Genomic DNA, 23,215 nt, shown 5'->3' with positions numbered 1-23,215 from the left:
CAGCTGAGCTCTCTCTCTCTCCACTCTTAAACAGTCCCTGGCACATGTCTAGGAACTGCTGCTGCCCACCATTGACTGGTCTTCCTACATATTATTACTTTTTCAAGACAGGGTTTCTTTGTGTAGCCTTGGCTGTACTGGAACTCACTCTGTAGACCAGCCCGGCCTCAAACTCACAGAGATCCACCTGCCTCTGCCTCCCAAGTGCTGGGATTAAAGGCTTCAGGCCCTACACATTATTGTTGGGCCCCAACCCCATGGGGTCTCTGTGAGTTGCTGGTCAGCCTACAAGTGCAACTTGTTTTCCAGTCCAAGTGCTTTCTGTTTTCTAGTCCTGGCTTACTGCCCTGGCCTTGACCCTCTGACATCAACATTCAGCAGGAGGAAAACAACAATCTCTTCTACCTGGGTTTTTCTCCACTGTGCTGTAAACTTGTATAAAAAGCTCCTCCCTCCTACAAGGGAGAGACCTGTTAGCACTTGCAATAAAGACACACACACACTCTCTCTCCTGGCAATAAAGGCAACACATGCATTCTATTAGTACAAACAGCTGGACGTCTGGTCTTTCTTTCCCTGATACCTTGGAGTTGCTTGTGGCGCTGGCGCCACGCATTATCTTAATTAAGACAATCTCTTCACACCACTCTCCCATGCCCAGAGACCCACCTGATCTAGGCTGTCTCAGGTGACTCTAAGTCGAGTAAAATTGACACTCAAAAATAACCACATTCGGCCTTTCAAATGCTGGCATTCTAGGTGTTAGCCTCAAGTATGATCCTTTATTTCAGGGCTAATACTTTTTGGTTAATGTGAATGCTATAGGATGGCATTGTAGGTAATTATTCACCAAATACATTATAAGCTTCACATTAGGGGTTCATTAGGAAACTCTTTACTAGAACCTATGCTGTTTTCCTTGGATGCATTAAAAATGGACCCAAATTAGGAAGATGGAGAAATCTATTTGAAGTAATCGACCGTTGGAAGATGGGATTAATCTTCAGAAGGCAATACCATTTTATGGTATTATTAAAGTTTTCATGGTAGTGGTTGCATTAAGTATTTTACAGTACTGTATTTGTCCATATCTACATTTTAGATATTAACAAAACACATTAGTATCTTATCATCAGGTTCCCCACAGTCTCTCAAACAATTCACTTATGCCCCAAAGACAGGAGTTTTGGAGCTGACCACTAATCGAGAGGACTCTTAATTATATGTAAATCTAAAATTTTAAAAAGACACACGTAACATATATGCATACGTGTGTGTGTGTGTACCTATTTAAATTCTCATTTAATTTTTTTCAACCTTTTGGGGTTTTTTAACATAGTTGGCTGAACCAGGTGAACTCTCTGCCACTGAGATATTGAGATATAGCCCCAGCCTAAAGTGTATACCAGGTGTTACCATTGAGATAAAGTGCACACACACACTAGTTTTCCAAGTGTTTTATGCCATGCTAGCCAAATGTGAGAAAAGTCCTTATAGCTTAGCTGAGTTAACATGGTGACAGATTACAAATCACTTCCTCTACCATTTTAACCACAGGAAGAGGAGTCTGTTAGTTTGTTATATTTGCTTTAATATCTGACTGTGACTCTATTATTACAAACAAAAGTGAAACACACTCATCCACTCTCATGAACTTTTGGCTATTAAAAACAAATACACAATAAAAAACCTTTCTCCCAAGCTTAAGCTTAAAGTCAGATACGACGGCACAGCCGTTTGCTGATGTTGAGGGTGAGCCTTCAGCTGTGCAGGGAATATATAATGTGTGATGGCTGAGGCTGATAGTTTTAAAAGAAAAATCGACTTGCTTGTAAGGAGGAAGTAAAACCAGAGAGCGTCCAGCGCTGTCTGTGCTGTCATTCACCTCTGGATAGAAACCGTGCCATTCTTAACACACTGCCAAGAACCTTACAAGTCTCAGCAGCGCTGGCAAAGCTAACGGTGTGGAGAGAGGCGGACAGCCCTTCAATTGAGGCGCTGAGTCACCTCCTCTGCTCTCTGAATGTTTTTCTACTCATGGGATCTCATCTCCAAGGGCAGAGAGGAAGGTGAAGCCCAGACAGCTGTGGTGAGAGGTTTGGTGTGAGGGAACACTCTCCACCACCCACTCAGGCCTAGCCAGTGTGGGCTGAGTTCCGCCTGGCTCTCCCTAACCTCCGGCTGACTCACCCCGTGCTTGCTACCTAGTCATATCTCCCGTCTCTGCTGTGCTGTTTGTTTCACAGGCAGAGCCAGCCCCCTGCCTCTCCAGCACTGGAAAACGCCAGAGGCTTCTTGGGGTCCCCCAGTGCTGGAAGGAGAGAGCATCCTGACCACCCCCACTTCTTCCTGGGCTTGGTTGATGATGGCATTTAAATCCCAGGGAGAAATGTCTTGTGGTCAAGTCCAAGTGGTTGTAGATTTCCTGTTTTTCAGATGTGTCCTCTCTACCCAGCTAAGTTCATTCCTCTGATTGTCTGTGATTGTCCTGTCTAGAGGCCATACCTTTTGAATCTCAGAATTGTACTCAAGCAGATCTCCATTGATAGGGAGTAGACATGGACTGCCCGCTTCAACATGTCCACCCTGAACTCATCCAGGTGTTTCGTCCTCCAAGTGCTCAAGATAATGGTATAACGAGGTCAGAAACTTCATTTTACTACCATATTTATAAATGACAGCTGTGGGAAATCATTAGATTAGATTAGATAATAAGTGGGGAGAGCTGGGATCGAATCCTGGTGGTAGTACTGGAAGAAATAGGAAAAAGACTGCAGAGATGCATTCACATCCTTTTTAAAATTATATTTATGTATTATTATTATTTATTTGTGTGTGTGTGTGTGTGTGTGTGTGTGTGTGTGTGTACACCATAACAAGAAAACTGACAAGCTCAACTAACCTGGGCTCCTAGGGGCTCACAGAGACTGAACTGACAACCAGAGAGCCTGCATGGGACTGACTGACCTAGGCCTCTGCATATAAGTAACAGCTGTGTAGCTTAACTTTCTTGTGGGACTCATAAGAGTGGGAGCAGGGGCTGTCTCTGACTCTGTGGCCCTGGGCCCTTTCCTTGTACTGAACTGCCTCATTCAGCCTTAACAGGAGAGGAGATGCCTAGTCTTCCTGCAATCTGATATACCATAGCTGGTTGATACACATGGGAGGCAGGCCCTTTTCTGAAGAGAAACAGAGGAGGAGGAGATTGGGGACGGGGGATAGGGGACAGGGGCTGGGAGAAGACGAGGGAGGGGAAAGCTACAGTTCGGGATGTAAGAACAACAACAAGACCATCAACAACAAAATGTTTGGGGATACACTTCAGTGTTGCGATGCTTGCTGAGCATAGTCTAGGCTCTAGGTTTGAACTCCAACACTACAGGAAAAGGAAGGGAGATAAAAACAAACCTTCCTTGTGGATGACTGAGTTATCTTCTCAGCAGGGCTATTCAGTGTTACCTGCTACTGCTGGAGGAACTAGTGAACAACTTTCCAGTGAGCCTTTACTCGTGACTTAAGTTGGTCAGAGCTGGGTTCTATACAGAAGAAATGCTATCCGTGGATTTTTTACACCCTATATATTTTTAAAAATTATATGTAAGAAGTCTATTTAACACATTTGCTGTTCCATTCACCATTAACCCCAACATAGCTTTTATCATCTTACTGTCAAATTGACATGAGAGCTCTCTTTGAAGAACACTGATCTATGCTGCAGTCCTCTGCTTCAACATGTTAGTCATGATATTTCAAACACTTAGGATATATAAACCTGCTTTTCAAAATCTACACTGACAGATGAAGGCTAGATGGAAAGGGAGATATTGTGACCATCAAACTATATTTAATATCACAAATAGGGATACGTTTAAAAGAACATTAATAATATTCTTCTATTAACCGCAGTCTGACTTCTATAGACATTATTCAGGCTGAGTACTGTATTTCTCAGCAGCCTGGTTTATGAATCCGCATGGCTGTATCACACAGCTCTCATGCTGAGGCATGGCAATGAAGACAAAATGACAACTTGAGTTTGTGTGGCTGTTAAGATCCTGGGAGTCTGCATGAAATATTGGTTCAAAGTCAAACTCCAACTGTTTGCTCTCCTTTTGAACCCGTTATTCAGTCCTTCTGGGCTTTTGATTTCTTATCCAGACAGTGAAAAATCATGAGGAGTGGAGACCTCAAAGGACTATTTTGAGGGCAAAGAGGAAAGTTGTTCAGTGTGGTGTCAGCTACGTGGTAAATTCAGTGCTCATGAAATTTCTCTGCAACCCAGCCTGGCCTCAAGCTTGCTATGTAGCTGAGGACAGCCTTGAACTCCTGATCCTCCCGCCCTCATTTCCTGAGTGTTGGGATTACAGGTATTCACCACAATAACTGGCCAGATTAACTATTTTTATTGGTTATTTGATATTACTTATGCTGCATCTCATGTCAGGTTTGGACTAAGCAACATCATTCTCCCTTCTAGCTGCATAGTAAAAGTTTTTAATCCCAATTTATCAAGTCACCTTTTGCCTACTAAAACGTTTATGAATTATCAGCTAAATTTGGAGTCATCTTTTGGACCATTTTACTTTATGTGTCTGAATGTTTTGCAAGCATGCATGATTGTGTAGCACATGTGTGAACTAGATTACAGATGGCTGGAAGTCATCATGTGGGACTCTAACCCAGGTTTGCAAGAGCCCCAAATGCTCCCAAGCAGTAAGCTGCTTCCCCAGCCTGTGGGGTCATTTCTTGAAGGAACTTTAGTTAGTATTTTACCTTAGCTCCCATTGAAGTGTTTTATACTATTATTGTTATTTTCATTTTTAGGAACGGTTTTTCTTGGAGCCTAAGCTGGATCTGAACTCCAGATCCTCCTGCCTCAGACTCCTGGGTGCCTGTATTTCAGGAGTGTTCCACCAGTTGACATAAACAGGGTTCCAGAGAGATGTAAGAATCTTTCATTGATGCTGGACTGTGGTGGCACTCGGGAGACAGAGGCAGAGGCAGGTGGATCTCTGTGAGTTCGAGGCCAGCCTGGTCTACAAGTGAGTTCCAGGACAGCCAGGGATGTTCCACAGAGAAACCCTGCCTTGAACCATCCCCCATAATCTTCCATCAATGTAGTGAGACTTGGAGTGAATGAAATTTTGCTTCTTCCTTAGATTGGGGTTACCTAGTTCTGAGAAATAGGCATTAGGTAAACTGTATTCCAATAAGGAATTTTCCGTTTGGAGTGTGGGCACACACACACACACACACACACACACACACACACACACACACACACACACCTGACAGATTGTGAGATCAAGGCCAGACTAGGCTACTTGATGAGACCCTGTTTCAAAACAAAAATGAAAACAAATATCAATAAATAGCAGAAACAAAACTAAAAAGGACTTCTTATGTTCAGGTTAACTTAATTGTTATTAATAAGATTTTCATATTAAAAAAGAAAATAAGCTTGTCTAGCATGCATGAAGCCTTGGGTTCAATTTCTAACACAGCCTAAAACACACAGGTGGCACACACATTAATCCTGGCATGTGGGGGATGGAGGCAGGAAGATCAGACGTTCAAGGGTATCCCCAGCTACAACCAGTGATGTGAAAGTCCTTTTTAGGAGCCTCTAAGTGCATCTTTGAGAAACTATTACTTAAGTTCATTAATTCACTTGTTCCCTCTTCCCTCCCTTGATCTCTTCTTCCCTGATTTTTCAGTGTGTAGATAGGCTGGCCTTGATCTCATAGTCTTGAATTCACCTCTCACGTGCTGGATTATAGACCAGTTCCACTCTTGGCCCTTGATGGACTGGCAGACTGTGCTCAGCGTAGAACCCAAGGTCTCACACATGCGAGGCAAGTTGTGTGCCACTGAGTCGCCTCTCGGTGCTTTTCCCGGTTGATTCTTTTTCCTTTTTCTATTGTCCTCCTGTCCTGTGATATATGTTCCTTGTCCGTATATTCTGGATCTATTCCCTTATCATCTTGTGATTTACACCGCTCTCTTTGGGACCATTTTCTTTCAAACCACCACACCAAAGAAATTGGCTACATCTCATTTAGTTTATGTCTGTGCTATTGATTCTGTGTTACTGGCTTATTTGGATATGTTGGCATTTGTATGTTGGTAGCATATTCTTTTAAATAAATATAAATGTGGTGCTGATGATTGAATTCAGGTTCCCACATACATCAGGCCAACCTACCCCTGAGCTACCCCCTCAGTTGCGTACTATTACAGGCTTTGAGGTGAGTTTTGAATCCAGGAAGTGTATCCTCTAAATTTATTTTCTTCTTTCAGTGTTGTTTCAGATATTCAGGGCCATTTGTTTTTCTGTATGGATCTTCTGTGTCTGCTTTTCCTGCTGGAAACAGGCCCTTGGAAGTTTGATAGGATTTGCCTTAGCCATACATATAGCATGAGTTTCTCTGGAGGGTATTGCCACATTTTTTCTTTCCTTTTTTCTTTTTTTTTTTAAATTTAAGTTAGAAACAAGCTTGCTTCACATGTCAATCCCAACTCCCTCTCCCCCCCCCCACTATGTCCCCCAGTTCTCCACCCAATCTCCATTCCAATCCCCAGGGAGGGTGAGGCCCTCCATGGTGGATCTCCAGAGTCTGTTATTTCATCCAGGGCAGGGCCTAGGCCCTCCCACAAGAGCCCAGGATGAGAGAACATCCCTCATTGTGGGATGGGCACTCAAAGTCCATTTGTATGCCAGGGATGAATACTACTCAGGGCCCCATAGATTACTTAGGTCTCCTCACTGACACCCACATTTAGGGGATCTGGATCAGTCCCATGCTTTCCACACAGCCATCAGTCTGGGGTATTGTCATTTTTACAATCTTAGTTGTGTTGAAATTTAAGAAAAGCAGCGTGTGTGAGAGAGAAAGACACCATGTGACAGGGTTCTAGCAGAGTCGTTTTTTTTTTTTATTAGGGGAAAAGGATCTTAAAAGAGGGGAAGGGGAGTGGGGAGATAGACCTCTGGAGACAGAGGCAGCAAGAGAGAGGAAAGAGGGGTGGAGAGAGAGAGGGAGAAAGAAAGAAAAGTGAGTGAGAGAGAAAGAGGAGGATGGGAGGTGGGCAGGACCCTTTTAAAAGGGAACATAGTGAATATGCACTTAGTGGCTGCAGCTGAGGTGTATCCTGTCAGAACCCCAAGGACAGGCTGGTATAGATGCCTGAATACTAACAAGTTATTTCTTCTAGTAATGTTTATAGTTTTCAATGCAAAATCTTCTTTGCATTGGTTAGGCTTATTTCTGTATTTTTATTCTTTTGGATGCTATTGCAAATGGAGTTTCTTGTTTTCTTTTGGATTTTCCATTGCTGCTGCACAAAATCACAGCTTTTTGTGTGTTGATCTTGTACCCTGATAGCTTGCTAGTTCTCACAGATTTTCTCTCTATATATATAGAATCATGTGACTTGTGAACACTCAACTTTTTACTCTCCCCCTAATTTGGATGTCTTCTGGGAACAAATAAGGATGACTGTGTCCACCAGTGCTAGTCAACAATTTACTGAAAGTAATTGATTCTGCAGCAAAGTGCCATCTATTCTAATTTGTCAACTGAAGCCAGTGATTCAAAACAGAATATTCCTAGGTGGTGATGTAGAAATAGTATGATATGGAGGGGAGAGAGAGGGAGGTGAGATTGACATATGAAACAAACTTGTTTCTAACTTAAATAAAAAAGGGGATAAAATGAAATAGGATGATCCTCTTGGGAGAAGGTGATGGCTGTCTCAAGACTGTGCATCTTACTCTCTCTAAGAAGGCGGGTTTGCTGTTTCTTCTTTCTCTGGAGGTGAGGTCTCTCTTTGTAACTCAGGGCAGCCTTGAACTCGTACTCCTCCAGCCTCAGTATCCCCAGTGCTAGAGTTACAGATGCTCCTTGCTCACCCAGGGCCCCTCTCTGATAGGAGCCCACTGACTCCCAGCTGTTTTCAGAAAATTCGGAGTACTGGCTAGTGAAGGCGCTGTCTTCCTTTGAAATGTCTAGTCATTTGCAGTTATGTATAATGGAATTTTAAAGGGTGAGGAGGAAAGGGAACTGCCAATGGTGGACAGTGTGATAAATAAGAGTTGGCAACCAGAGTGAATGTGGAAGAAAAACAGAAGAAAAAGGAATTCAGGGAGGGTCAGCCAGCAAGACTTTCCTGATGGTTACACCAACAGCCCTACACCATCACACCGTCATCAATGGTGCAATCGTGAAGCAAGAGACTTTTGCTATTGCTTTATTTGTTTGCTTGTGGATATATATGTATATACATACATACATAATACATACATACATATATATATAAATACTTGCTGCAGCATGAGTGTGAAGCTCAGAGGGCTACCTGAGGGTTTTCCAGTTCCACCTGTGGGTCTCGGGGCTTGAACTCAGGTCATCAGGCTTGATGGCAGATTGGTGGCAGGCACCTTCAGTAGATGAATTAGGTCAGCAATCAGTAAATTTTAAAATTGAGTCCATCTTGCAGCACTTCCCTGGCCTTCCTGGGACATCTTTCCTAAAGTCTTCTAGCCATAGCAGATAGGAACAATGGGGACACATACAGTTATAAAGGCTTGGGAGACCACCATAGAAAACATTCTTTTGTAATGATCTTTATTTACATGAAAGACAAAGTTATGTTTAGTATAAAATATTCAGAACATCTAGCAGTCATATACACTTCCTGGATTCAAAACTTACTGCAAAGCCTTCAATAGTACACAGCTGAGAGTGTGGTTCAGTGAGGGTGTGGCTTAGGGATTAGAACATTTGCCTAATTATGTGGGAACTTGTACATAAACACACGGCGTTTTCAGAGGAGAACATTTCATCTTCGTAGAATTTATATATTTGCACGTTATTTCACTCTTCACCAATGCCAGGGAAGTCATCCATTATATGAAGTGATTAAGTGATCAACTAAGACAGAGTTCTTCAGACACATTTCTGATGAAGGGTTAGGAACAGACATGAAACATCATAATAACGTTTTGTAAAGTAGATTGATGATTTTCTTCAAGAGCCTCAGTGGGGGTGATTCAAAGATAGCTCAACTAGTAAATGTGTAAACCAGTGAACAGAGGGTCATTACCTAAGCAACTCAGCCTAAAGAAACCAAGAAGCTTTTGAGGAAGGGAGGACACATAATTAACTGGACAAAAGTAGTCATCACAAGCCAATACTGTTGGACAAACAGGTCATTGTAGCTAAATCATTAAGACTACTTACAGTTTTATTCTTACTGTTACTTCTGTTTTGCCACAAAGGAGGAAATAGAAACAAGAGAAATAAATGTTTATTCTTCCACATTGTAGTGTAGACTTGCAAGGGGCCCAGCCTGTTATTATGGAGGCTCCCTCTCCAGTCATGTGAGTCTCCTGTGTAGGTGGCCTGTTGTTGTGTTAACAGGGTAGACTATATTCAGCCCAAGTCATCTAATAATGCTGAATTAGGTGAGCACAAATTAGGGCGATTAGGGTGATTAGGGTGAAGAGGAACAGGTGCTGTTCTAGCTCTGTTGGCCTTTCTTGTGTCTCTGGAGGATGTCAACGCCTGTCCCTAGGTCTACCTGTTTCACCAGGGATCATGAAGTACAGGACAGTCCTGAATCTGGCAGCAAGAACAACTCATTGTGTTCGTGACAAAGCACAAAAGCTGTCTAGAGAAATATCTACTGGGCATTTAACCATGAACCATGACTAGAAGTTATCTGAGTGGAACGAAGGGTAATGACGCTAAGAGGGCCCCAGGAAAAAGCACACAGCACTTCCTAATGGTAACAGATAAGTACTTTCCCCTCCTTCACTTTGTTCTAGTGCTGGGGTCAAATCCAGGGCCTCCCAGGTGCTAGGGAATGCTCTACTTCCAAGCTACATACCCAGCCTATCTACCTCTTTTAAATTTTTCTTTTTATTCTTTCTCTCTTTATCCTCTCCCTCTATTTCCCTTCCTTCCTTCCTTCCTTCCTTCCTTCCTTCCTTCCTTCCTTCCTTCCTTCCTTCCTTCCTTCCTTCCTTCCTTCCTTCCTTCCTTCCTTCCTTCCTTCCTTCAAGTCTTACATTGTAGCCCAGGCTGGCATAAAACTCACAGTCTTCACCTCATCCTTCTGAGTGCTCAGATCCCAGACAGGTGTGCCCCCCACACCCCACTTCTTTCTTCTCCATTTAATATAGATAAGGTAGAGATCTCTGATAGCCACCAGCCTTTCATTATGATTCAGAACTTAAGAAGATAACTGCAGTAGGCATTTCTTTCATTAAGCTGCCAAGGGAAAAATGAATTTCTTACAGAGCACATTCTGGCTTGAAGGTCCAAGGAAGTGAAGTACCTGCTGTAATATCCGGGAACAGATACCCTCACTCTGCCTGTCTCCCCAGGCCCTCAGCATGAATGCAGAGACCACATTTAACAGAACGTCACCTCCTGTGCTCAGAGACCAGGGGACCTAGAGTTACAAAGGGCATTTCCTTCATTTTCTGTGTGAAAACAAACCTATCTCATAAAATCAAATGCACCCTTTATCTTGGACATTTTCATGGCTTATCTTTCACCTCTTAGTACCTTAGTGGGTTGGCATCGATGACATCAGCTTGATTTGATGATAGCTTCTGGATTTGGTGTGCACTCTTCTTTGGAGAACAGGCTTGGGAGTCAGGTCAGTTAGTACACATTTACTCTGCTTTAGTTCCATTAGGCGATAATAAAAATTAATAACAGTTAAGTCAAACTGAAAGCCTGAACCTATTTGACAGTATGAATCCAAGTGCCCCAACATAGATTTTTCTGCCTAATGTGATCTCCAGAGAACTGTGTGATCCACAGGTACTCAGAGAGGCTGTGGCTAAAGGATTACCTGCCTTCAAGTCCCCAGCCCGACAGACAGCTTATTACATCCATCAAGTTAAATATAGTATGCTTTCTTCACCTTAATGACCAATGTGACATTTGTCAAGTCTCATACAGGGTCTAGGAGAGATGACAAGATCACATTAGTTAATACTGTCCCAAAGTTGACTAAGAATAATGAAATCTAACTTTAGATTTGTTGTTGATTAGCACTTGGATGAGTGTTCATCAACACACACACACACACACACACACACACACACACACACACGCACACACACACGATACCCAGGGAATGTATATTTAAGGAAAAAAGGTTTTGCCTTAAGTGGCTTGTGCTTTGAAATATTGGTGTGAGAGAACTCATAAATATGATGCTCATATTTTCATAAGAATGATAACGCCTTCCTTAATCAACTGAATGGCATAACCCAACAGAAGCATTACAGCCTTAGACACATGCATTGGCTAAATCCTGTTGCTCTATAGCCAATCATATCAAACTGTTTAGAGTTACTGAGTCAAGTATTGCTCAGAATTCTAATTCCCGTCTCTGCCTGAGGCAATGCATCAAATTAGCAACTATGTCAGGAGAACAGAATGAAGGACTCTTGTCCTCTTTTCTCCCCCTCCACTTGTCACACTGCTTTTTGTCTTTTGAGCAAGTGGCAAGGCTATGCTGTGTTGCCCAGGCTGGGCTTGACCTTGTGACCTTGAGAATACTGGGATTACAGATTAGTGCCACCAGGCCCAGGGAAAAAGAACTTCACTGAGGAAAATGTCTTAGCTATTTGGTTCTCAAGCAGCTGTTGCTGGAAAGCCTGACTTGGTGGTACACTGTCCCAGTTTGCTCTCTGTTGCCATGACAAACACCATGACCAAAAGCAACTTGGAGAGGGACTGTTTTCATCTCAACGTTTATTGTCCTTCATTGAGGAAAGCCAAGACAGGAACTCAAGACAGGTGCTTCAAGCAGAAAACACAGAGAAACACTGCTCATTGGCTTGCCCCCTGGCTCGTGTCCAGCTTCCTGTCTTATACGACCCAGGCCCATCTGCCTAGGGATTGTGCCACCCACAGTGGCCTGCCCATTTTTATATTAATTAGAAATTAAGAAAAATGCCCTGCCGACATGCCCCACAGGCCACTCTAATGGAAGCAATTCCTCATTGAGTTTCCTCTTCCCAGGTGTGTGAACTTGACAACCAAGATTAGCCATCTCGTATATAACACTTTTCTGTTATTTACACGGACTCTTCATCTTTTAATGTTTATTCAAAGCAAATAACACGGCCCCTGTAGTCACAGCACTAGGGAGGCCAAAGCAGTAGGATTAGGAGTTTGTGATCAGTTTGGGCTACCTAGTGAAATCTTGTCTCAGCATTAAGACAAGCTACAGTAACAATTTCTACTGGACACAAACGGTGGTTGGCTTTGTGTGTAGCCTTGCAGACAATCCTGTGTCTCCAAGGAAAGGCTTTGTGTCCCACTCGAAGCCAATATTTGTTCCTGGCTGTTTTCACTTGTGCTAACCCCACCCTATTTTAGTTTATCATTAGATGAATCCATTGATTATATTGTGGGATTTGTTTTAAGCAAGTCATGCCATTATCACATAGGCTCCATCCTCAAGTAGGCTATGTACTTCTTCAAATGTTAGAGCGTTTTTGGAATTCTCTTCAGAGGGTTTTCCTTCCACACAAGGGAATTTACAACTGTTCTGTATTGAGGGCTCCCATCCCTGTTTACCTCACCGAGTCGCTCATTCCCTCTGTTACTCACCTGGGCCTCTTTCAGCCGTGCCCTGAATTCTTGATCACCTTGGTTAACTATTCATGAACCCAGGAACAAACTGACAACCATCTTTGGCAACCTCTGAAATGCACAGACAAAACAAAACATAGCAAGATGCTTTCTGGATGAAGCTGATCTTTGTCTATGAATGAGTCCCCATTAGATTTATTTTTATTTTTATTTTTTTAATTTATTTTTCAGTTTAAATTTAGATTAGAAACAAGGTTGCTTCACAAGTCAGTTCCAGGTCCCTCTCCCTTTCCCTCCCCTCCTCCCATGCCCTCCCCTCAACCCCTCCCAATATCCCCTCATTTCCCCAGGGAGGGTGAGGCCCTCCATGGGGGTGTCCATAGTCTGTCATTTCATATAGGGCAGGGCCTAGACCCTCCCCCAAGAGTTCAGGGCGAGAGTGCACCTCACATTGCTGGATGGGAGTCCAAAGTCCGTGTGTATATTTGGGATGAGTACTGATCTACTGCCCAAGGCTCAATAGATTACCTAGGCCTCCTCACTGACACCCACATTCAGGGGGTCTTGATCAGTCCCATGCTGGATTCCCAGGCTGATGCCTGGGATTCAAGAGTTAACCTTTGTCAGGTCAGCTGTTTCTGGGGGTTAAACCAGCCCAGTCTTAATCCCTTTGGTCATCAGTCCTCCCTCTCTGTTACTGGCTTTCTTGAGTTCAGCTCAGTGCTTAACCGAAGGAGTCTGCCTCTTCTTCCATCAGCCACTGAATGAAGTTTCTGTTTCCCAGACTCTCTGGCCATGGGATTGTAGGCTGGCACTCCCCAGATCTATGTCTAAAATCCATATATATATATTTAAATAAGCCATCCCCTCCACTAATCTGAACTCTTGTTCTAAAAGCCTTAGATACGTTAACTGCCACAGGTCTCTTCCCACATCCCCACTCCTCACCAAGAAGGTGGCATGGAGTGTTCTTCTATCTGCATCTATCTTTTCTTGCCTTCTCTAGGAAAGCATTATAGTTTATGCTTGTGAATTTTTATCATTTTAGTCCACAGCTGAATGTAAGTTATGCATTCTTCATGCCTGAAGGGGCTTCCTTTACATAGTGTGCTGCTTTTCTTATCGATATCCTTTAGATACTGGACAACAGACACCTAACATAGAAACAAAATTAAATGTTGATACTAATGAATAAAACCTCGAGAACTGCCTTTCTTCAAACTCTGTGTACATCCCAGCATTCCAGAGGCATTCCTGAGGCAAACGGGTCTCTATTAGTGTAAGGCTAGACTGGTCTACAGCAAATTCTGGGACAGCTAGAGCTGCTATACAAAGAAACCCTGTCTTGAAAAACAAAATAAAACCAGGAAACCCCCCCAAAAAAACAAAAAACAAAAAACTGAAGCCAAAACAAAACTCCATATACAAAATTAATGAGGTCTTTTAAAAACTGTAGGAAGGGCCTTCACTTAGTCAAACTGAGCTTCTGGTTGCCCTCTTAAAGCTACTTTTGTAGGGTAATTTCCATGAAGTCAACAGTTGTGTCTGTATGTTTTAGTTTTCTATTGTGTATCCTGTGCTTAGAGTAACATTTGGCACACAAAAGCTCACAGTGATTCCGCCATTTGCCCTCAGGCATTTCAAGAAGTCCAAAGATGTTGATAACATTGGCTTTTGAAGTACTCAGGGTGAAGCAAGGCCAGACAAAGTAGAGCACACAGCTATTCTGCACTGTCTTTGGACATACATTACTCAGGGCAACTGAAGTTGGAGATGTCTAATGTGTCCATATAAGAGGAAGTAAGCTGGGAGATTTCCATTTTTGTAACATGTTAATTAGATGCAGGTTTCATACTTTTCCCAGAACATTTTAAAATGCTTCTGATTGGAAGCCACATCCTGCCCAAACATTTGAGAAAATAGATACAATTTTCTTTCCTGTCTAACAACCATCTGACCAGTTGGATGAAAAGGATTGTTCTGGTGTTTTTGGCCCAAGAAAGAATACTGTTTGCTAGTATGCACTGTTATAGCCAATGCTGTGTGAAAAATAAAACAAGAAGTTCTAGGCTTAAGTAGCACAATTGTCTGGCTGAGTAAGCCTAGCACCAAGGGCATAAGAAGTTCTCCAAACACAAGTTCCCTGGCAGGGAGCGCATGAAGAGAATGGTAACATACCAGCACAAGTAGTTAAGATTCCAATACTGTGACAATGCATTGCCATGTGCTACCAAAGGATGCACCAGCCCTTAGTTCTACTTTAGACCCTGAGGTTATCAGGTACTGAAGTAGAATTTAAAACCAACTAACCAAACAAAAGCCTCCAGCTTGGTGACCTTCTAGGCAAATGTCCCTTTCAGGAATAAAGGCATTAAGTGACCAGAAACCTTGATCCAGCTAGGACAAAAACAAAAATCCAAAACAGTGGCTACAAACGAGACAGAGTTTAAATTCAGTGCATTGCCCCAGCACTCCCTTACCCATTTTCTTCATGGCCCTCTCCTCTGAATAGTATTTATCCAGACCTTAACTAAAGAGTGCTCATTTTTACAGTGGGATCATCATAGGCTGTATTAGAACAGTCAGATAAGGCATACTTTATTCTTCCTGTTGAGGAGTTTTGCCCTGAAAGCTGGGCCTTTTCAGTGCCACAGTGAGCTGAGCATTAGAAATGGCCAGGACTCCCGTTTCTATTCTGAGTTAGGCTGGTGCTTCAGGCTTCACAAACACCATCAGGAGAAGGCTGGGGTTTAACAGTGTCATTATTTTTGCTCAGTGAGCCAGGAACAAAGAGCAAGCTGGTTATTGTGCTATGCAGGTTTCTTTAGGGCATTTGGAAAAATGAGTGAGAAAGGATGGAAGGAGAAATAAGGCCACTGAAGTCTCCATAAACACACAGGAGTTCCAGGTAACTGGAACATTTGGGGAAGCCCATTAATTCCCAAGATTCCTAATTCAAACGCCAGGCAAAGTCAACCCCTCCATGGTGCTCATTTACATAACCCTGAAGAAGTGTCACTTTTCCTTTCATAGTCACTGTTGTTTTTAGACAATAGCTATTGTAGATTTGGGGTACACTAAAAATTAAGCATGGTTAGCATGATGGTACAGGCCTGTAGTCCTAGCACGCAGGAGGCTGAGGCAGTACATTTTAGGCTTGTTTAGGCAACATAGTGGACCCTGTCTCACAACAACAACAGAACAACAAGTGAGAGCAAAGACCGACTTTGGGGTTGGGATGGGACTCAGTGGTAGACTGTGTGCTCATCGTGCAACTGCCCTGGATTTAATCCCCAGCGCAGCTAACTAACTTGCTAATAAAACTTTTACTCAACAAAACTAGAAGAAAAGCAGGTGATGGAATCTCACAAGATGAATGAAATTATAAATGTGGCCCAAGCCAAGACACAGAACACTGCTGTGAACTCGGAACTTTAGCACCTGCTCAGTGACTCCAGTCTCATATCCCAAGTGAAGCAACACCCTGACTTAGTCACTGTTGGTTGTGTGAACTGAATGCTATTCAAATGAACTCCAGCCGCCCATACTTGTTAGTCTGTAACGTCTCTCAGTCAATATGCTCATGCATGCTGGCTGTTACAGGTAGTTGATGTGTTCACTCCCATTTTCAGCTGGCAATTCAATTCTACTTCACAAATGAATCACTATTTATCCACGAACTGTTTATGGAGCTCTGAGTCTAGTCCTTTGCTTTTAGGTTTTCGTTATTGGGAAATTACAGTTTCTCTCAGCACACTGGGGCATGTCTTTTGGTCCATGTATGTACTCATTTGCTTTTGTGGATATGCTCTGGAGTAGAGCTGATGACCACAGGGGAAGCCTGTGGCTAGTGTTAATTATATGGCCAGACTGTTCTCAGTTCATTGCACTAACTTATATTACCAATGGTCTTTGAAAAATCCAGCAGCTAGATAGCCTCTCCTGATATTGATATTTTGTGTGCATTTGGAGTGTGGTACCATTTAATTGTGGCTATTTTTTGGATATGTTAAATTTTCATTTTTCTTTTCCTTTTGAAAACTGCATTTTAAATGGAAATATAATTGCCTTACTTTCCCCGTCCATAAGCTCTTCTCAGGTACCATCCATTCAATCCCTCCCACCCCCTCAAATTGATAGTCTCTTTTCCTTTTACTATGGTTACAAACATATGCATGTGTGTATGGATATGTATGCATAAATATATAAATACAACCTGCTGCTGGATGTGTTGAAGTCACAATGCCTATTAGGCATATTAGGAGAGGATTAAAAAAAAATGTGATTGAGGGGCCTGGCTTGGTGTCTCATGCCTTTAATCCCAGTTAATACTCAGGAGGCAGAGGCATGTTCAAGACCAGCAGGAACTAGATAGTGAGACCCTGGCTCAAAAATGACAGACTATGAACACCCCCACGGAGGGCCTCACCCTCCCTGGGGATGTGAGGGGATAATGGGGTGGTTGGGGGGGAGGGCACGGGAGGAGGGGAGGGAAAGGGAGAGGGACCTGGAACTGACTTGTGAAGCAACCTTGTTTCTTATCTAAATTTAAACTGAAAAAAAATTAAAAAATTGGGGTGGGGGTAGGGAAGAAAAGCCAGATAGGAATGGGTTCAATGGAGAATAGAGGTATCATCTAAGATGCATTCTTGCCTCAAAGATTGAACTTGAGTTGAATAAAACCCTTAGATGTAATTTCTACTCTACAGAAAAACATGGTGGTTAGAAATAAGTGAAAAACACGAGGAAACAAAAACAAGAGCGCATCAAAGGCCCACTTCTTATTCGGGTTTGGGCTGAGCCTAATAACGTTATTGAAGTATGAACCAATTCACAGAAAAGTAAGGGACACGACAGGGGGTGGTCTTCATAAAGACAATGAAATCTAAAGAAATGACCAAGGCATAATACTTCTTATACCAAAGATCAGTGAGCTGTGAAGGAGGACAGAACAATATAGTAAGTCCCAGGGATGCTACTGTTTTAATGTGGATAACCCGCTGAACCAGGGAGGTGAAGCTAGTGGAAGAGTGAGTTTATTCAGGTTCTTGTGGTCCCGGTGAGGAAGGCTATCATCTTGGGCTTTGTGCATGAGTGATAGTCCTCCCAAAAGAATGGTTTTTGTTTTTAATGTTTAGTTTCTAAGGTTCTGGGGCTTGATCTCAGGGCCTCAGTCATGCTAGACAGTTAAGCAAATGCTTTATCACCAAACTATAGTCCCAACCCTCAAAAGAATCTTTTGGTTTGGAGACCAAGTCTCTATGGATAGCTCTGTCTGGCCTGCTATTGGCCATATAGCCCAGTCTTGCATTCCTCTTGTCCCAGCTTCTCAAGTGATGGATTGTAGGCATCTGTCAAAAGATACCAGAAGAATTTAGTCTTGTTGAATGTAGGAAAAGGCAGATCAATTGGCCTTTCTAAAGTTCTTTGAGTGATTCAGCTTGAAGTAATCAATATACCAAAAATATTTTTTAAATTGAGCAAATGAATACAATTTTCAAAATGATTAGAGCTTGAAATAGCTTATGCTAGAGTATTAGGAAATTAATAAAACTACACAATCAAAAGCATTTCTTACCTGACGAAGTTAAACAAAAGTCTTTTAGATGCAACATTTTTGTATAAAATGTTTTATGGACTATTGTTCGACATCTCTCTCCCCTTAGGGTCAGTGGATATGGTTCTGAGTGACCAACAGAAACAAACACTCCAAAAATACAAAGAAGAGCAACTCCCCCAAATCAAAAGACAATGAGAGAAAGCCAAACCAGGAATGCCCAAAGTGGGTCTCCACCAACCTGCCATCCCAGCAAGACCAGAAGAGTGAAAAACCAAACTGGAAAAGGTATATTTGTGATCTTAACTTGAAAGAAAGAAATAATTCCTTTAACTCTGCAACTAAAAAATAGATACTTAACAGGTATCTTTATGACACAATTACTAAGGATACATTTTAATTTTAAACTGAGAAACGGGAAAAACTTTTTTCAGTATTCTTTAAAATTGATCTGTTTTTGACTACTTAAAGGTTTTTTTTATCCAAAGATCATATGGAATAGACAAAGGTATCACTGTGTATAGATGATTGTTAGTAAAATAACATTTTGTAACTCCCCCCCCCAAAGTTTGTAATTCCATTTGAAATGTCAAATTGGGTGTAAACATAGTGATTTATTGATAGGTATAAAAATCGATGGTAACTTGGGCAGATCAGAAAGAAAGCACAGCTTAGGGGTACAATTCATTTCTGAGTCCTCTAAATACAATAGCAAATGAAGGTTTGGGGAGAGAAAGAAGTACGTTACATGGGAAATGGTGTGACTTTTGTCAAGTTACGAAGCTAAATTTCATGTTCGTAACAGATTGGAGTCACAGCCATGTCTCTGTAACATTTATAGCCTCTGGGATCTATACAGCAATTAACCAAATTCCAAGGCTCTATGGAGGTTGGTGAAGGCCTAGAAATAAAATCAGCATATTATAGTATGTCGGATGGGAGATAGCCATAAGAGTAGGCACTGAGTGACATTTCTAGTTGGAGCAGTCCAGGGAAATCTTATTGAAATGCTCAAATGTGGGGGGAAGTCTTAGTGGAAGTGAGTGAACCCTAGGAAAAAACTTACTGCCTAGGAGGATTTTTGCTGTGTAATTTGTTTATTTTCTGGCAGTGTTGGAATCATAGAGGCCAGGGTCTGTGCATGCTAGGCACGCTCTCCACTGCTGGGCAAACAACTAGACCATGGTGCCCAAGGCAGTCTCTATTCACAGTTCTTTATGAGGCTGACTCACCGGGACAGCTTAAGCACATGTATGAACACAACAGGGCCTCATCTCAGTGCAAGAAAACCACAATTAATGTTATTAGCATTTTCAGAATTCTCACATGAGCACATAAGAAATTGATGTTTTAATTTTTTTTTGAGACAGTGTCTCTCCCTTTGTGGCGCTGGTGGCTGGCTGGCTTGGAACTCAGAGATCTTGCCTGCCTCTGCCTCCTCAGCCCTGCCATTACAGATGCACAGGGCTGCATCTAAATGAGGGCCTTGTTACTTTAATCAGAGACTTAACAAAGTTTATCTCCAACTTGCATTTGGCAGCTGGCTTGCCCTCAGTTCTGCAAACAGTATCTGAGTATGTTTTACACACCAAGGAATTCTGGACTGGAACCAGCCTCTGACTGGGACACTGGAGCTGCTTCTTGTGAGGAGTTACTCTGTGACGGGGTATCTTTCTTAGGATTACTCACCACCACGTTCTGGGGTATGACTTTAGACTTTAGTCCCACTCCTTCCACACCTGAAACTGCTGTATTTTTTTGGGATGGAGGGGGTTAGTGTTATTATTACCTCCAATCCTCCAGCAGGAAGAGGCAAGCTCATCCTTTCAACAGGGAACCATTTAATCTTGAGATTTATCTTATTTACACCGTGATCTGTCACTGTTTTCCAGGACACAGAGCATCTTATACCCCACTGCCCCGGCTTTTAAGGATGTCTGAAAACAACATTGTATCAGTGCGCTCAGTTTTGTGCCTCTGAGGAGCAGGCTTCTCCAGTGATATCTTTTCTTAGAAGGTCGCGTTAGCCCTGCTCTCGGGCACAACTTTGCTGGCAGAAAAAAGTGTTCCAAATCTTGGAGAACAATGTTCAGAAGAAAGTGCTGGAAACAATTTAACAGGATTCTCAATTCTGAGAAAACCCAGCATCAAATATCATCTGTCAGCTTCTTTGATGTTTCCTTGGCTGCCGCTTTGGTGTGGTTTCCTGCCTCAGTCTCTCTTCCATTGCATTTTCTTAATGGCAGCTATTTGATTTTCAGCTGTCATCCTCTCTCCATCATCCTGTTCTGCTTTGGTTGCTATACGGTCACAATTTCTGGACTATTTTGCTTGGACTGTTATCCTTTTTCCATCCAGATTCCTCAAGCTTAATCAGATTGTTGAATATTTTTTATATCGTCTACCATCATCAGGAATGTCCAGTTCCATCTTCTGGTCCCACTCCAGACAGTGTGAAGTTAATTTGTCAGTTTCTGAGTGTAGAATTCTTCTGAAATAGAACACAACATGCTGTGGCTGAGATATCTGACCTTCAACTAGTTCAAGTGCTGTGACTTCTTTCATGGAAAAACCAATTTGGATCTGTAATAGTAGCTTCCTTTTGATTTAAGCAATGTTTTTACATTACAAACTGTTAAGAGAATCCAAAGAGTGTTGTAATTTACTTGATTCTCCCTGTACTGCATTGGTAGAGTAAGCTTTAGATTTTTGTACCAAGATTTCATTTACTGCATTTCGAGTGGCAATGGACTTTGGATATAAAGGATTCCAATCACAACTGGGTTCAATGAAGCATTGGCACTTCTAGGACACATGGATGCCACTTGATAGGTCTTCAGAACATGAAGTGGCTGAAACACACAATGCTCAGGTACAAGGGAATTCTTTTCTCTCACATTGGTAGGCGTTGTCTTAGGCAAGCTTCCCCTTTCTGGGAGGACTCATCTGGATCCATTCCGTTTGTTAAGCTGGTCTGTGAATTCAAACTGTTTTCCTCACTATCAACTTTAAAGGAAATGGCCTTGTCAGGCTTGGCTTCTAACTTTTTGGCAGGTCTTCCCCTACCTGGTACCATTCTTTCTGATTCATTATCATTAGTAACTCTTGTGACCGGCTTTCATGTAGCACATGAGGCTAATTACATGCATCAATTCATTGTTATCTGCTCTTCATTGTGGGTATACAACAAGTAGTTGCTTCAAGTTCCTGCTACAGTGACGGACTGCAACCTGTAATTATATGCATTGATTCCACGCCATCCTCTCTTCATTGTGGGTATTCAACTACTAGCTGCTTCAAGTTCCTGCTACAGTGATGGACCGCAACCTGTAATTGTGAACCATAAAAACTCTTTCCCCTTTAAGTTGTTGGATATTTTGTCACATAATAGGAAACTAAAGGTATCTATCTTCTGCTCATAGGCCTATTGCTCTATCACAGAGCTCATAGCATATTCTGAATTGCTGTGTCTTTGCAATGTGTCTCAGCGTTCGCTTGTGTAAAACTCCAGGTTTGATTTTTCTTCTAGATGGTCTTGAAATTTCTTGGGGCTGGATGTGGTGGTATGCCTTTAATCCCAGCAGAGGCAGGTGAATCTCTGCTAGTTGGAGGCCAGCCTGGTCTGCAAATTGAGTTCCAAGGCAACTAAGACTGTCACACACACAAACTCTGTCTTGAAAAAACCACACACACAGACAAGCACACACAAAACAACAACAATAAACTTTCTTGGGCCTTTTCATTTTCACATGTCTTAGGGTTTCTAGTGCTGAAAGAAAGTACCATGACCCAAAAGCAAGTTGGAGAGAAAAGGGTTTATTTGGCTTGCATTTCAAGTCGCTGTTCATCAGTGCAGAGGCCATAGAGGGATGCTGCTTACTGGCTTGCTCCCCATGGCTTGTTCAGTGTGCTTTCTTATAGAACCCAGGACCAGCAGGCCAGGGATGGCACTGCCTTCCATGAGCTGGGACCTCCCACATCAATCATTAATTAAGAAAACATCTTACAGCTGGATCTTATGGAGGCATTTTCTCAATTGAGGTTCTCTCCTTTCCGATAACTTTAGCTTGTATCAGGTACATATGACTCATCAACATACCACATAAATTTTAAATCAGATTTCAGTTTTTGATGAACACTCCTGCTGGGATATAAACTAATTTGGGAATAACCGATACCTTTACAACATTCCTTTTTTCACTAAACTTGGTATTAAAGACTTCTTTTGATATTTTAATTTTCAATGCAAGGGTCTTACAAACCGTTGTTAGCTTTGCTTCACCATTTTCTTGCTTTATTATACTAGTTAATACCTGCTGTTTGAGTAGAAGTGTCTACAGTGGAACACTTAATCAATTCATTATTTCAAAGGAAGACTTCCTTCATATTTCATCATTGAGCTTGTATAGGTTTGTATAAATACAACAAATTTTATCCCAATAAAGAGGAAGTTTATTCTGTTCCTACAAGAGTGTACTGTCGTTAACATGAATAAGCACCAGTTTTACCACATACAATTTATTTATTAATGTGACGCTGTTACATTTAACTTTTACTGTTTAGTGGCTAGCTGCCTTGATTTTCTAATTTTTAAGTTTTACCTTTTTTTAAAAAAATAAAGCGACATTTATTCCTTATAGTTGTGGAGTTGGGAGGTTCAAGATCACTGAAGATTCAATGTCTAGTAAGGGCCACTTTTTGTTTCGTACATGATACCTTTCTTGTTATATTTTCATGTGGCAGACAAAACTCTCTGGGCCCCATTATAAGACTTGTTTGTAGTTTTCTGAATATTAAATCAATCTTGAGACATCTTTCCCAAATCTGCACTACATTGTTATTTTGTTATCATTGTTATTTTGAGACAAGAGTTTTGCTAAATTGCCCACACTGCTCTCAGACTCTCTGCTTTCCTTCTACCTCAGCCTTCCCCTTCCATATTATATTCAAATATGGCTGGATCAGTTTGCTTGCTGAATACATCAGCATATGTGAGTCCCCTATAGTCAAAGATATCCAGTGGCATATTTGAAAC

General features: G+C 42.0%; 1 long non-coding RNA gene across 1 annotated transcript; it reads left to right on the top strand.

The window, feature by feature from the left end:
- Positions 1-1,874: 1,874 nt before the first annotated feature.
- Positions 1,875-19,873, top strand: LOC110342959. Its single transcript, XR_002385149.2, has 3 exons — positions 1,875-2,641; positions 18,290-18,468; positions 19,721-19,873. It is a non-coding gene; the product is annotated as an uncharacterized LOC110342959 (long non-coding RNA).
- The last annotated feature ends 3,342 nt before the right edge of the window (positions 19,874-23,215 follow it).

Source organism: Mesocricetus auratus, unplaced genomic scaffold (genome assembly GCF_017639785.1).
Source record: "Mesocricetus auratus isolate SY011 unplaced genomic scaffold, BCM_Maur_2.0 Super-Scaffold_100015, whole genome shotgun sequence".
Taxonomy (NCBI): Eukaryota; Metazoa; Chordata; class Mammalia; order Rodentia; family Cricetidae; genus Mesocricetus; species Mesocricetus auratus.
Note: the sequence above shows the minus strand (reverse complement) of the source record. Positions and strands in the feature narration are given on the sequence as shown.